The 15,132-nt window shown below is 35.7% G+C and overlaps 1 protein-coding gene across 2 annotated transcripts in view; it reads right to left on the bottom strand.

The window, feature by feature from the left end:
- The window catches only part of LOC126742470 (MICAL-like protein 1), a 231,987-nt gene that overhangs the window by 194,430 nt on the left and 22,425 nt on the right, over positions 1-15,132 (bottom strand). The window lies entirely within an intron of this gene.

The following is a 15,132-nucleotide window of genomic DNA, read 5'->3' as shown; positions in this document are numbered from 1 at the left end:
TTTGGCCTCCTAGGTCACCCGATTTAACGTCGCTTGATTTTTTCTTGTGAAATCGTGTGCGGCGTTTAAATCGGTGTATTGAGGTTGGAGGAAAACATTTTGAACAATTGATCATATACAAAAGGTAAAAATAAATGCATCAGATTCTATTTAGGTAATTAATATTTTTTCTAAATTTAAACGCGTCTTAGGGTCGTAGTGGCGTAGTGACACATTTCCGAACGTGGATTCCTATACTCAAATGGATTCTACTGTTGCACTGAACAACCCCTAGAAGTTTGATCCCATAGTTCTGAAACACCCTGTAGAGAGAGATTCTAAAGATACCATTTATGATCCTAATTCTAATATCTAAGAAAGGTAGTGCCGAATCCTTCTCCGTTTTCATCGTTAACTTATTTGTCGGTTTTCAGTTATTGAGGTGGTGCAGATAGTCCTGAAGTTCGTTCTCTCCCCTGTGATCTAAATATTAAATATTTGGTATATAGCTCACAGGTATTATGTACCATTTGGTACCATTAGTCATTCAGGCTTACAATCAGCGATAGTGGTAATTAAAGGCAATGGTGGGTTAAAATTAAGGTTCACATCGGTATATCTTATGAAGACTATGTCACGGTCATAAAACTGTTAATTGCCTTGTTCAGGTTTTTAGTATAGTAGTTTTATTATGATGGTCATCATGTACTTCTTTGCTATTTGTAGGTATTTGTCTATTATACTACTTTCCAACCTTAAAAAGAGACTCTCAAAGCAATATTTAAGCATCCAGGTACAATAAACATCACCGTCTTTTTCTTTTTTGTGTAGTCTGCATTTGGTGTCTGAAATATCTTGTTTGGGTATTACCTTAGCTTCTGGTCCATAGTACATAGTCTCGGAATGCAAATACCAAATCTTTAGTCTTTGGGATACTAAGGGATACTAAGTACTACATCCAGGTACAATAAACATCACCGTCTTTTTCTTTTTTGTGTAGTCTGCATTTGGTGTCTAAAATATCTTGTTTGGGTATTACCTTAGCTTCTGGTCCATAGTACATAGTCTCGGAATGCAAATACCAAATCTTTAGTCTTTGGGATACTAAGGGATACTAAGTACTATCTCTATACTAAGGAAGTATTCGTTGGTGTTTTGTAATATTATTTTTATTTAGGAATGAATAGCTGTGGTACTCTTTCTCTGTAGACTGAATAGTCTTCGATGCAGTGTATTCTGAAATTCATAGTCTATCTTTCCGTCCCGTAATAGATAGTTGTAATTCGGAAACTTGTAATCTAGAAGGTTTAGCTCATAGAAAATATTATTATTGCGGGAGACTTTAGGGTCCACAATGTCAACTGGTTGCCGCATTCGATGAGTTATGTCTACAGAACGGTAAGGGGCGCCAAGCAGAGAACTTTGCGATTAATTACGGCCTACCGCAGTTTATACGGTAGCCAATCAGGATCCCTGATAGACATGGAGACTTTGGTAGCCTCCTGGAACTCTTTCTACGATGGATCCTTACCGTACATGCACCACTACGATCATCAGATCACAAATTAATAACTGCAATAAGTGACTAAAAAAGAAACCTCAGGATCCACCAATACCACGTATAGTTTGGCATTAAAGATCAGCCAACTGGAGACATTTAAAACAGTTCCTCTCTTCTTGATGTCTGCATGACCAATGATCTTTCAGCGAGTCCAAGCGAGATTTCAGAGGTGATTTTGGCAGGTATGGAGGCTTATATTCCAAACACCTTGAAAGCTCTTCAGACAGCAAACCGTGGTTCGATAAAAGTTGCACCAAGGCAGTCAATAACAAAAATGCTGCTTATTACAAATGGGGCCAAAACCAAAATATCCTGCAAATCGTGTCACCTTTGTTGCCTTGAGAAAGTGCAAGCAGATGATCCATACCTGCACAGAAAAAAAGGCATAAAGAGTAAAGAACAAACTTCTTAATTGCCAAAATGGATCAAGATCGTTTTGGTCTGTATAGTAAAAGCAGTTGGTCAAGATTTTGTAGATCAAAAATTCCAGCATGGACTAGGAAAGATGGTTCCATTGTAATGACTAGAATGGAAAAAGGAGACTTGCTGGGACACATGTTCGCGTCAAACTTTACCGCACACCCACAAGGCAAAACACCAACGACTTTGCCAAGAAAGGCTTCTTCGATGCCAGAAATCTTGAAAAAGTTATCAAAGCCTTGAACACTGTGCCCGCCAATAGTATTAAAAAAGTCAACGATCGTGCTGACACCACCATTGTGCAAACTGTTTTTTGTTTCACGCAAAAGAGGTCTCTTCCCTGGAAATCGGAAACTTGCGCCGATTCAATCAATTACCGTCCGATTTTAGTCCCGGCAATCGCCAAGTAATTGAGATCAGCAAATTTAGAATTACCTGGAGTCGACCAATATCATCAGCGACCGTCAGTATCGTTTTCGAAAACACAGGTCTACTGGCGATCTGATGGCCCATGTTACTCATGTTTGGTCTTGGCTATCGAAAAATATGGTGAATCCCGTGCAATAGCTATGGATATTTCAGAGGCCTTCGATAGAATCTGGCATAAAAACCTCGTAAACAAACTGTATTCTTATTGTTTGCCATCAACTCTCGTTGCTTGGCTTGGAAGCTTCCGCAAGAACAGATCCATCCAGGTTGCAGTTGTGGGGGATGCATCTTGTTCCCTGCCCTCTTCCTGTTATACCCCAACGACATTCTCGACAATACTTCCAATCCAATTGAAAGCTTTGGTGATAACAGTACATTGATGTCTTACTTCGAGTCGCCCTCATCAGATGACTAAATCAGATGACTTCAGCCGACTCCCAGTGCCATAGGCATTGCCAGTTAACAACTATTAATGCCGACCTTAACAACATTTTGGAGTGGAGTGAGTCCAATCTGAGTTTAACGCAGCTAAGACTCAGACTGCCGTATTTACAAAAAAAGCTGCCTCTACCGCCTTAAGCTTAGTTTGTCTGGGTTTAATTTACCGCTGTATTCGTCAGTGCGCTTGTTAGGTATGGAGGTTGGAAGCAATATGCCAAGGCATAATCATGTAGCGGAAGTAGGTAAAGTGGCTTCTCAAAAACTTGGGCTCTCTTTAAAACGAAAAGGCTGCATACAGCTTTTAACGCTTTACAAAACTCGCCCATCTCTTGAGTATTGCTCTCACATATGGAGCTCTGTACCCCAACACACTTTGAAGCTGCTTGATTCCATCCAAAAGAGCCATACGTCTTATAAGATATATAGAGATAGCTAATTGAAAAGTGTGGCACATAGAAGTAAGATGGCAGACCTGACTCTTTTATCGATGCCATCTCAGTAAATACTTTTCCGCATTGGCCCATATCATTCCACCTCTCTGTATATAGCTGTAACACGCAAGATCTTCTCGACAGACAAATGCGACTCATGAATATCAAATGCATCTGCAGATGCCTAGAACGTCGCTATATCGGAATTCCTTTTTATGGAGAAGTCTGGAATCCACTTCCAAAGCACCTCTTACCCGATTATTATAGCTTCCAGAACTTTAAGAAAAATATCTACAGACACTTTTGCAGCTCTGCCGTTACTCGTGATACTCGAGTACTAAAAGATTTGCCTTTTGGGTATTTCAAGAAAAAAAAAACTGGCTTTCCAGGTAATTCCCAAGCGAAACTAATAAAGCAATTAAGAAATGTTATTCTGGGAATAACTGCTTTATAACACTATTTAAATATAACATTTAAAGAGCATATTACGCTCAAATTGAAAACTGAATATTCTGCTTTAAGATCTATTTTTTCCCAGACACTTTTTAAGTGCCAACATTAAAAAAATGCTTTGCGATTCCCTTGTATTATCACCAACAAACTTCTGCGATACCATCTATGGCTGTCTTCATTATCATGACTCATATAGAATACAGAAAGTCCAAAATTCTTGCCTTAGGCTTATATTTGCCATAACAAGAATACATAGAGCACATATCTCAGAGCACATATATACAGAGAGCACATATCTCATAAGCTGAAGGACGCAGCATGGCTAAATATGGAAAATCGACGATTGCTGCATTCTGTTTGTTTATTTTATAAGGTGCTTAAATGGGAAACTCCACCATATCTAGTAGGAAGGTGATCTATGGAACAGATGTACACAATTTAAATATAAGAAGAAAAAATTTATTAGCTGTTCCCTCTCACAACAAAGAAATTTAAAAAAAGTCATTTTCGTATGTAATAGTGCACCTTGTAAATAAATATATTATATTAGATTTTTCGTAAACGCATTTAAAGCAAAATTTAGGCGTCATTTGTTCAACGCATAAATTTTCTCTTTTTAAACAAATTAAAAATAACTATGAATATTAATGTGCAAATTAATATTTTATAATAAAATTACGAAAAGTTTTTTGTAATATTATATACAAAAATGGAATTTAAAATTGATATTATAGTGTAACCTTCTCCTCTTCTCTTTCTATCCCATTCCTTTTTTAAGTATATGTTCCTGTTTATTTTTTTTGCATACGATTTTTAAATTCTAAGGCGTCAACAGAATTTGGGGGAACTTCTTGAAAGTCACCCCTGAAAGTCTATGTATGTAGGTATAAATTATTACTATGTGGGTACAAATTATATTGTTAAGGGTAACGAATAATATTCTATTTTTAATTATTTAATACGACGCACATGTTAAATATACTAACAAACATTTTTCAACAGCTTCTTTAACTTTGTTATTATGCTTATTCAATATGATTTTTATGATTTGAATTTCTTATTGTATAGATTTAGATCGTCTTAATGCTATTTTCTTAATACCTATGTAAATCCTGGCTGTAACATTTATTTTGATACTTAATCGCGACGCGACTGGAATAAATATGGCAAATGAATCTTCGTTAAAAAGTCTACATCCTGTTTATTGCGCGTCTCTTTACCTCATAGTTGTAGCTTTCCATCTTTAGAGTTTTCCTTTGTTAATGTGAAGAGGAGCACATTTATATAGAACGTCAAATGTTTAATTCATTTAAACAACCAGGCTAGTTTTCGTGGCTATCGTTATCCTCTCGGATGAAAACACTTAAATTTGCATTTTGCAAATTTCGGCAATTTAACAATAAACATTTGATAAACGATTTTTTAACAATATAATTTGCATGGCAAAATTGCTAATTTACATTCGCGTATGACCGTGACGCACGTAAGTCACTTGATCATTCTCGATAAGCTCGATGTTCCCTTCAAAATAATTATAGAATAAATGCTTAGATCCGTTCTTTATTTTAAATCAACGGATTAGCAAAAAAATAAAGAAAGGAAAAGTTTAAGGTGTATATTTCACTTTAAAACTGACCCTAGGTAACTTTCATTTCCACCGCACAATCAATATTTCATTTATCATTGAAAACCGCAATGAGGCAAAGAAATAAGTGTGAATAATCGGAATGTGCCTTGAGGTTTCTTTTCTAGATAAAAAAAAAACATCTAAGCAATTTAGTTTTTTTTGTAAACCATAAAACGCACCAATTTCTAGATTTATTGCAAAGATTTAAACTCGAGTGTACATTGTCACATTATAACACTTTCGTGGTTATACTTATAAGTTATGGGCTTGGTAGATGGACGTATATTAACCCACATACGACTTCTTTAGTATTTGGTTGGACCTCTTTAGAAACGGTATTTTTGTTACCGCTATGCTTTAGTTGTATATTGTGGTAATATTAAAACTTAAAACCCTTAAGGTGTGGGTTTATAATGGTATTTTTTAAAAGATTTAAATAAGGATTAAAATATTTTAGGTTAACTCAAATTATATTTTTTTATTTGTAAAAATTTGTATGATTTTTTCCTACTTTCATTTCTCAACTTTTTTTACGAATATTCACTTGTTTTCTTAATATTTTGTTTTAATTCATAGTTTAAAAAATAATCTTTCATGTTTCAAACGAGTATCAAATTCAAAAATTGTTTTTAACTTCTTGATGGTGCCAGGCACTCATTCTAAAACAACTAAAGAAACCCAGTACCCAGTCAACACATGGTTGTTCTTTGTCTTTTCATTTCCTATGAGACGCGTTCCCAGACTTCTTTCTCCATCGGCAAATCTTAAGTTCGGCATTCTTCTTCCCGATTTTTACCCCAGCTTCCCACTCCTCGAATACCTGCTTCATAATATATTAAAGGAATAGTAAAAAAAAAAAAAAAAAGAAATCTCTGCATATCGGACACTGCAAAAAAACTATTTTATAACTTTTATCATTTTTTTCTTCCTTTAATAAAATGTAACGGCGTTCCCGATCGTATATGGCTTTGATCGAATTTTTTGTTTAGTCATTATATAGGCTATTCCTGTGCATTAATTTCTTCGTCATAAATTTTATCTCAAGATTTTGTTAAAACTGGAGGTTCGCTGAGTACCCAGCCGTTCCAGAGGTATGTGCTTCTTCTGTTCTAATTGTGTATCCGCGGGATAGGGATCCAATTGCGGATACTTACCAAATACCAAACTTAAGAGTAGAAATGAAAAATCTGAAAAATACTTTTATGGAAACCAAAAGCCAGGTAATCAAATGTGCGTTTTCCATTACTATAGCCTCCATCAGGAAATGAATACTCTAAAGCAACTGTCTAATCAAGCAAACATCTTCAATGAGAAGTCTCAGAACAATAATTCGACTCTCACTGGTGGATATGATGTGGAACTTGCCTTTCTGAACCAAAGAGTGAGGAGCACATTGGAAGGTCTTTGCAAATTATCTGTGCACCTCTCGCCAGTATCTCTGTAATCACCGGAACCTCCTTGGAACTGGCCATATTAACTGCAGATATTGCCGACTGTCTACTAGTGTCTTGCTCCTCTCAAAGACTTCATTATGCAAAAGCTAACTCTTCAAACTCAAGAATTGACCAGTCACATAGACATACTTAAGGATACGAATGTTAAAATGTTCGGTTTGCTTGCTAACCTACCATCAAAAAACCAATGTGTCAGTGCCATGTCCAACGCCATCTCTTCAGCTTGCATCCCTGAAATCTATAAAAGTGATTAATGGTAATTTTCATAAAATCTAACTGGACAATCTCGGGATCATAGAAACTACTTAAATACATTCCAATCTGATGTTCTTAACGCACTGAAGGTGCCTCCTCCCAAACTGACGAATTTGAAACCAAATCACAGCAAAAAGAATAATCACGCCTGGACCTGCCTCTCTGGTTTATCTAAAGATAATTCTGTGAAGGATGTCCTGGCTCACCTTGCCTACCATAGATTTATTGGCTGTGTATGTGAAGAATTGGCTACATCCCGGGATCCGCGTAAGCCATTTAAGGTTGGGTTGGACTCTAAATTCGTAGGGGAATTGTGCCTGAGATGGCATACTTTTTGGTTGACGGAGATAATTTTGGAAAATTAAAATATATTGTTGAAAAAAAAACAAGTTAGCTTTTATTTCATATTAGATTCTTTGCTTATAGCCAGCTAAAATGTCTTTAATTCAAATAGATATTTTTTTCTAGATATTTAAAAAAATGTGCTGCTATGCCATCTCACACCAACAGCTTAGGGTAAGATGGCATACTACTATGTCATCTCACCCTAGCCAATATAAATGAAAATCCTTAAAAATTATAAAACCTAATTCTTTATTGGTAATATTATTTATACCCGTGTAATGTAAAAATAAACCTATATCGTGTAAAATACAGGCAAAAAAAGACCAAATGCAAATTTTTTCAAAGCGAAAACTTAACTACAAAACACAAAATACTTTCATGATATAAACGGTATCTTCATATTTTATTTGCATAGATCGCATATAAATATTTTTACCCTTCTGCTAACTCCAGCGCATTCAGAATGGCACCACCTTGCACATTGTTGGCAGCGAATCCAGTCTTCGTTGGAGCGTGACAGCGAATATAATTCATTGCAATAAAGGCACGCAACGTCATCTTCGACGTCATCAGCGACTTGAAAATTTTCAGGTTCTTCATCACTTTTATCAATGACAGGTAATTTTCTTTTTGCTGCTCTAGCCGATTTTCTCAAGATTGCTGCTTCTTTTTCGACAATCGCTGCTTTGGCAAGTTCAATTTCAGGTGTTGTATTAAGCACGCCATATTTTCCTCCCTTTCTCGGCTTTCTACTTTTTAATATCGAAGGAGCAACAGGAAGTGGAGAAATATCTTTTATTGACATTTTTGCGAGTTTCTGTGTTGAGGTTCCTGCAGCGTGTGTAATGTCAGCTCCTTTTGAGGATTTTCAGTCCCTTGTGTATTATCTTCTGTATTTCCTTGTTCATTGTCTGGAATATTTGTAACGTCTGCTGGTTGAAACATCCAGTATGGAAAAATGTCTTTATTGAACGGATATATGCCAGTCTTACTGAATGCATTAACAGCATTTGCTATAGTGGCGGCCTTGTTGTAGGCTTCTCTTAGTATACCACCGATTTGAAAATGGGTAACCGTTCTTCCCGGATGAGATTTAAGCCAACGGGATAATTCTTGGTTATAATATATTGTAAGTGATCCAAAAAAAAACGGCTGTACCCGGTGGATGCAGTAAGTTGGAAAGCAAAATACGATGATGCCGTTTTCTTTGGCATATGTTAGAGCCGCATAATTTTTGTGGCTGCTGTGTGTCTGTCCATCTAACAGGAGAAGAATTTTATTTGTAGGAGATGGTCTGACATATTTGACAAAGTGTTTTAAATATTTTAGGAAACTTTCTCCAGTCATTCCTGTGCTAAACCTAAAGCTCCCTGTGGACCGTGGTCCTTCACCTGATTCTTCATGTTTTTTCTAGGAAAGAGTAACACAGGTGGAATGTAAGTCCCAACAGCATTAAAGCAGCATGCAATTGTGAGATGCTGACCTCGTTCTGCGCTTGTCAGTATGCCCACCTGCTTTCTGCCATTTGTAGCAAGAATTTTAATATTTCTTGAAGGAACTGTCGACAACCCAGATTCATCCATATTATAGTCCTCCAATACTTTCTCAAGATAATCAAAGTATTTTTTAATTTGTGCTTTATTAAACGAACGAGCTCGTGCAGCAGATGTTGCCTCTGGTGTACGCAGTGAAATGGTAGGATTTCGTACACGAAATCCCAATCCCAACCGGCAGCTTTTTTTTCTTTTGAAAACCTATGGGGAATTTTCTTTGCCTCGGCAATTTCATACGCAAGCTTGCGAATATCCTCAGTTGTAAGACCAAAGAAACGTACTTCTAACTCCTTTATATAACTAACCAACTCATTTTCTAACTCAGCATTGAAAGTTGGGACATGTCCTCCTAAGTATCCTTTAATGGCTCCTCGATCATTCTTAGCTCTTCTTCTAAGCGTAGTGTGGGGCACACTGAACGTCTTAGAAGCTAAAAGCCATCCCATTCGTCTATTTCTAACTGCCTCTAGTGCTTGGGTCATATTTTCTTCACTCCAACTTTGTCGCACTTATTTTCGAACGTATTTACTCACCAAAATTAAAAATTCTTAGAGTTACAAACATATATGCGATTCTAAGTAGAAAAGTCATTACTTACCGTAACGGAAAATTAAGCCTACCTTCTCGTTCTACACTAACAAACGAACTAAATTTTCTCAGAAGCGCATGTAAGACCACGTGCACCGAAAATTATGAACATTGTTGTCAGACGATGTGTATTATCCGTAAAATTGCTTCTATGCCGTCTCATCAGGTATGCCATCTCAGGCACAATTCCCCTAAGTTTGGCCGTCTGCCGTTGTCAGGAAGTTTTTAAATCGGAAATGCCAATTTTTTAACAAAAAGAAGTAGGACGTACTGATGACATTAATTTTAATACTATACTGCACCTTAGTATGCAGTCCTTACGTTCGAAAGTACTTGAACTTGATATTGATGTATTTTGTTTTAAGAGCATTGGCTCTCCGAGACGGAGTTAAGTGTAACTCACAATCAGTGGTTTCATCTAATTTCTAAATTTTGTCGAACTGACAGATCACATGGGAGCATGTGCATTAAATTGTTAATCCAAAGTAGTAGACTCAAACTATTGCAGACCCAAACTATTGCATTGGTTTTAGTAACACTATCACTATGTGTTTCTCAATAAAAACAGTCCTTCCTTAGTCTTACTTCTGAATACAAATCTGACGCATTTCTCCTTCATAATCAGTTTGAAGTCCCTTTAAAGAACAGTATGTAGGGTCATCCCTTAATGACGCCACCTTACATTAGTCTAGATAATTATAAAGAGGACCAAGATTGAACCTAGAGGTACTCATGGACGTACTGTTACTCTCCAGAGAAACCCCAAGATCTCTTCCGTGTTTACTTTCCCTAAATCCTCCATAGAGATTCTAGAGAAAGATGATCAGTAATGTATAGTTGACAAAACGCTGCGCAATGTTTGTCGATAACAACCGTCAATTGTACCTGTTAACCATTTTATTGATGTATGGAAAAGCCATTTGATGAGTGGTTATAAAGAAAACAAACAAACAATGATTAAGTCTTAGAAGTAAAAACGACCGAGATTTAAAGGAGAAAAAGAGGAAGAAGAATAGGAAAGATAGCAGCTAAGACATCTCTGCACTGTAACATATTTGGATATTAGTGCAATCTTTCATCTAGTACATGTATACATGTTAATGCCAAAGAAAAATTTTATGTATTATAAAATTTTTTTCGTGCTAGTATATTCTAGGTCCCAATAATGGATTTTTTATAAAAAAGCGAAATAGTCTAGCATACATGTTTTAATATAAAGTAGGCTTACATTAAAAGTTCAGAATAGTTGAATCCTAAGAAATATTAAAATAAATTAATAAACAAGCAATGTGTTCATAAAATGAAAAAAGACGCATGTTAATGGTCAAATGCGTAAGTAAACACGCATAGCCTTACGTTGGAACACGTAATAATATTTTGTTCCACGTTTTATATTTCCGCCGGATGCAGGCTTGGTATCACAGCACTATACCTGAATAGAAAATATCATAATTAATAGGTACTGCATTTGTGCATTAGGTGCATACAATATGAATTTCGAGAAAGAGGTTAATGATAACGTTGTACGTAACATGTTTTTAGATAAGAAAATTAAGTAAAATATAACGCTAATCCAATATTCACTATAGGATTAATTACATTAAAATGTAATTGAAGTCTACAGCAGGTGCTCCGCCATTTGTCAGAGACTACGTAGTGCGAGTAAGAAACCGTCCTAAATGACCATTTGTAATGCAAACTATAGCAAAAAATTAAAATCGAAAAAAGAATAATATAATCTACTATATTATAATGGTTTTACTGTGTTAAACACCTTTTGACTATAATTTAAATAGGGACCTAGACCATTATTAATGATATTTGAAAAATGCGAATAATTCGTCAGTCCTAAGAGCAACCACTCTATACCACTTCGATAGTTTTAAACCTAGCATTCTGCCGGTGAAGAGTAATTTTTCAGAGAAAATTAGAAATATATAAATTACTGCTGTCAAACAATTCTCGACATTTTACATAATATGTTGCATAAGACTCTTAGCCTTTTTCCAACTTTTTCAACTATGGATGGATATCGAGAATTTTCTGAAAATATTCTTAATTTACCCCAAAGATACATATAGATAGAAGTTTTGAAATCCTTCAATCCATCCAACCCTAGAGCTAAGCTAATACTATGTATCCTATAATATCAAAGACATTTTAGATCACAATCATAGGATTTGCCTTTGGAAGCCCAATCGTTATAATTTAAGAGGATCTATTTTCGTTTTCTTATTTTGTGAGGGGTTGTTATCAGAATGTCTTCATAAAGCATTTATTCTCATGAACCCGTTGAATCAATTGTCAGTAATGGCTCTGTATTGACCCAATTCCTTTTGTAACCTCTAGATTGATTACCTTCATGTGATAATAATGGGTATCTTGACTAGGATCATCTCTTCATAAAATATTGCAAGATTTCAAGAGAGTTTTATTATGGTTTGACTCGACTAGGTGGCGATTTGTTGACTTAAATCGTATGAAAAAAAATTTCTTCGTCCAAGTTTACTATTGCATAATAAATACTTTCAAGATTGAAGTTTCTTGCTTATAATTATTTTAAATTTAACACGTTCGCCATTTAAGTTTCTAAGATGGAAGGTGTGGTTATAAAATGTTCAAAAATAATTATACTTCACAAATAAATAGAAAAAATATAAGCATTGGCGACAAAGACGTCATCTCCTTATTATATTTATAACCAGAATAACACCATATAAGGTGAGCAACCTATTTAGTTTAGAAGTTTTACTTTTTATGACATTAATAGTCTTCACTTATCAGGATTTTTCTAACAGGACTTAACGTAATTAATCCTCTGTAGTGCTTTATCTCAGCCTATTCTCTAATGCTTAGAGTCCTAATTGAAAATCTGATTGCACTTTCACTTTCTATATAGAATAGTTAATTTACCCAACTGAACCATTTCCAAAATCTACAAAGAGAATCAGATTTTGTCATCACGTGATAATAATGTAAAATTGGTGTACAAGCCAGCGAGCACACAAGGGCTTTCATGGTGGTCTATTCAGAAAAACAAAATATATGTATGTGTCAAAAGTCATCTATATTCTTCAAAAAATTGATATTATAGTACAATTGAATGCGATTTTGCATAAGGTGGATTTCAGGATGATTTACATTACTTCGTCGATGGGAATACGTCTAAAGTTAGAATTCTAATTCTGGAGGCTGCAAATACATCTGAAACAGAAAAAACTATTAAGTATTAATGAATTAAAACCTGGATAAAACAATCAAATACAGGCCAAAGAGTAAATCATGGATGGTAAATAATAATAATTGCAAAAAGATGCTGATAAAATGTTAGAAGCAATTAATAATGAAGAATACTATTCAAATCTCTTGAAAGTAGTCCATCAGATTCTCAATGTTTTTACCTTGTCGAAGGCATCTTCTCAATCAAGTGGTACTCCTTAGTATTTAATCGCTGTTGTATACTTACCACCTCTGTATTAATAGGTATTTCTTTTGATCTCCTTTTGCTATCATTGAGAGAAGAGTTAATATGAACAAAAACAATCATCATTTTGGATGTTCAACTTGGAATCCTCGTCATTGCAGCTCTCCACCCCAGATTATTAATGTTTTTATAAAAATTCCGTTTTATCCCAAATAAATTCCATTTATCTGTCTTTGCTAAATACATCTACGAAGTGTGTGTGCGACTCGTTCTAAGGTTTTTATAAAGAATTATGTTTCAAATGGATTATTGTTCTATCATCTGAATGACTTCGCTTTGGAAGTAACGTCAAATTTCCGGCTATATTTTAAAGCTTATTTTTGCCATTCCCCTAGGATGTGTCCTAGGGGTTGGCAGACTTTCGTCCATAATTTCAGATTGCAGACAGGTCTTAATCAGTATGAAGAAACAATAGTGGAACTGGATAGAAACGCAAAACTTCTAGAAAAAGTTGTATTACTACTTCAGTCAGGAATGGCACCCTTTGAGAAAATCAAGAAGCTGCTTAGTAGTCGAGATCCAAGAGTAGACGTACAACTCGATTGCGAAACTATGTAGAGTACAGCTAAAAATCTTCTTGTAAATCTAGAATGTTGAGTTTTTTTTTTACAGTCACAACAATGCCAAGGTTAAGAGAAGAATGGAGAAGGAAGTAGAAATTTCATGCGATTTGAAAGAGAGAAAACTCCAATAACTCGGCCACATTATGAGAAGTCCTAAATATAGGATTATGCAACTCATAACTCAAGGAACAATTGTGGATAACAGTTATATTGGAAGGAGATCAATACCGAGGAGTAGGTATTTATATCAGAAAAACTTACTTTATGACGTTTTCAATTTTGAGTCCCTCTGTTGAGAAACACTGTGAAGTTGCAGGAATTTGGTTAAAGAAATCTAATGTGCAACCCATCACTGTACGTATATCCTACACCAGACGCTGATTTAGACAGATTCTTTAATGTAATAACAAAAGTTACATAGAGCTCTTTTCGTAACAGGAAATTTAATGATCATTTAAATAAAAGAGATAAAAACTTTAAAAATTTGTAAATTTTCAAGATCTTTTAATCTTAAAAAACTAGTAAAATTTAACACTCGGACTGAGGACATCATTCAACCTCTTACTGTATTAATCCACAACTATGTATAAGTCCACAACCACTAACTACTTCACTAGTAATATCTTAGAAGATTTTGAGAAACTCAACCTACAACTGTCTTTGTGTACACCTCACAAAGGCATTTGATTGCGTCGTACATTTCATACTCTTTAAAAAAAATACTTCGGCTCACCTGGTAAAATAGGTCAAAACGGCGTTGGAAGATCAGAAGATCAGTGCTACACTAGGAGACTATCGTTTCGGGATGCCCAGGGTGAAGGGCGGCAGCCCACAAAGTAGTTGCCTTTGTTGTCTTGGATGGAGGATAGCAGAGAGTGGCGCAATGTTTACTTAGAACAAGGCCATATGACGATTGCCCAAGATGTATAAGAACATACCAATTCTGACATCCAGATGCACTACAGCGAGTGGCAAACTAAGATTAAAAAAGGGCTTTCAAGCCGAAATTCCAACAACAGAAGAATGGTCGACGCACCAAGTTAAAGAGCCAAATGGTTTCCAGGCCTGGTACACAGATGGGTCTTTGATGAAAAGCATCAATTCGGCCGGAGCCGAAGTGTACAGGAGAAGAAAGCAGCTACGGAAACACACCACAATTTTCCAAGCGGAGGTGTTTGCTATATTTGAAGGTAAGGGGGATTTGCATCTACTCTGATAGTCAAGCTGCCTTTGAGGAGATCCAGAAACCCAGGGCCAGCTCAGCGCTACTCCAGGAGTGTAGAGACGCATTGGAACGACTTGCAGAACACTGGAACAGGAAAATAAGACTGAGGTGGGTCCCAGGAGATACATTCACAGATGCCCTATTGGCACGTTTTTTGTAGATATTTCTGAATTTCATATCGTGGATTTATGTGGTTTTGATTGATCACTCCTCAACTGTTTCTGTATGGTCCAGGTGACTTCAAGAGATACACTTCTAACGCAATATTACAGCAACTTCCATTCTATTTTAAACTTATGCTAGTCTTGTATGGGATCATGCAAG

This window comes from Anthonomus grandis, chromosome 11 (assembly GCF_022605725.1).
Source record: "Anthonomus grandis grandis chromosome 11, icAntGran1.3, whole genome shotgun sequence".
In the NCBI taxonomy this organism is placed as follows: domain Eukaryota; kingdom Metazoa; phylum Arthropoda; class Insecta; order Coleoptera; family Curculionidae; genus Anthonomus; species Anthonomus grandis.
The sequence above is the reverse complement of the archived record's forward strand: the minus strand, read 5'-3'. Positions and strand labels throughout refer to the sequence as shown.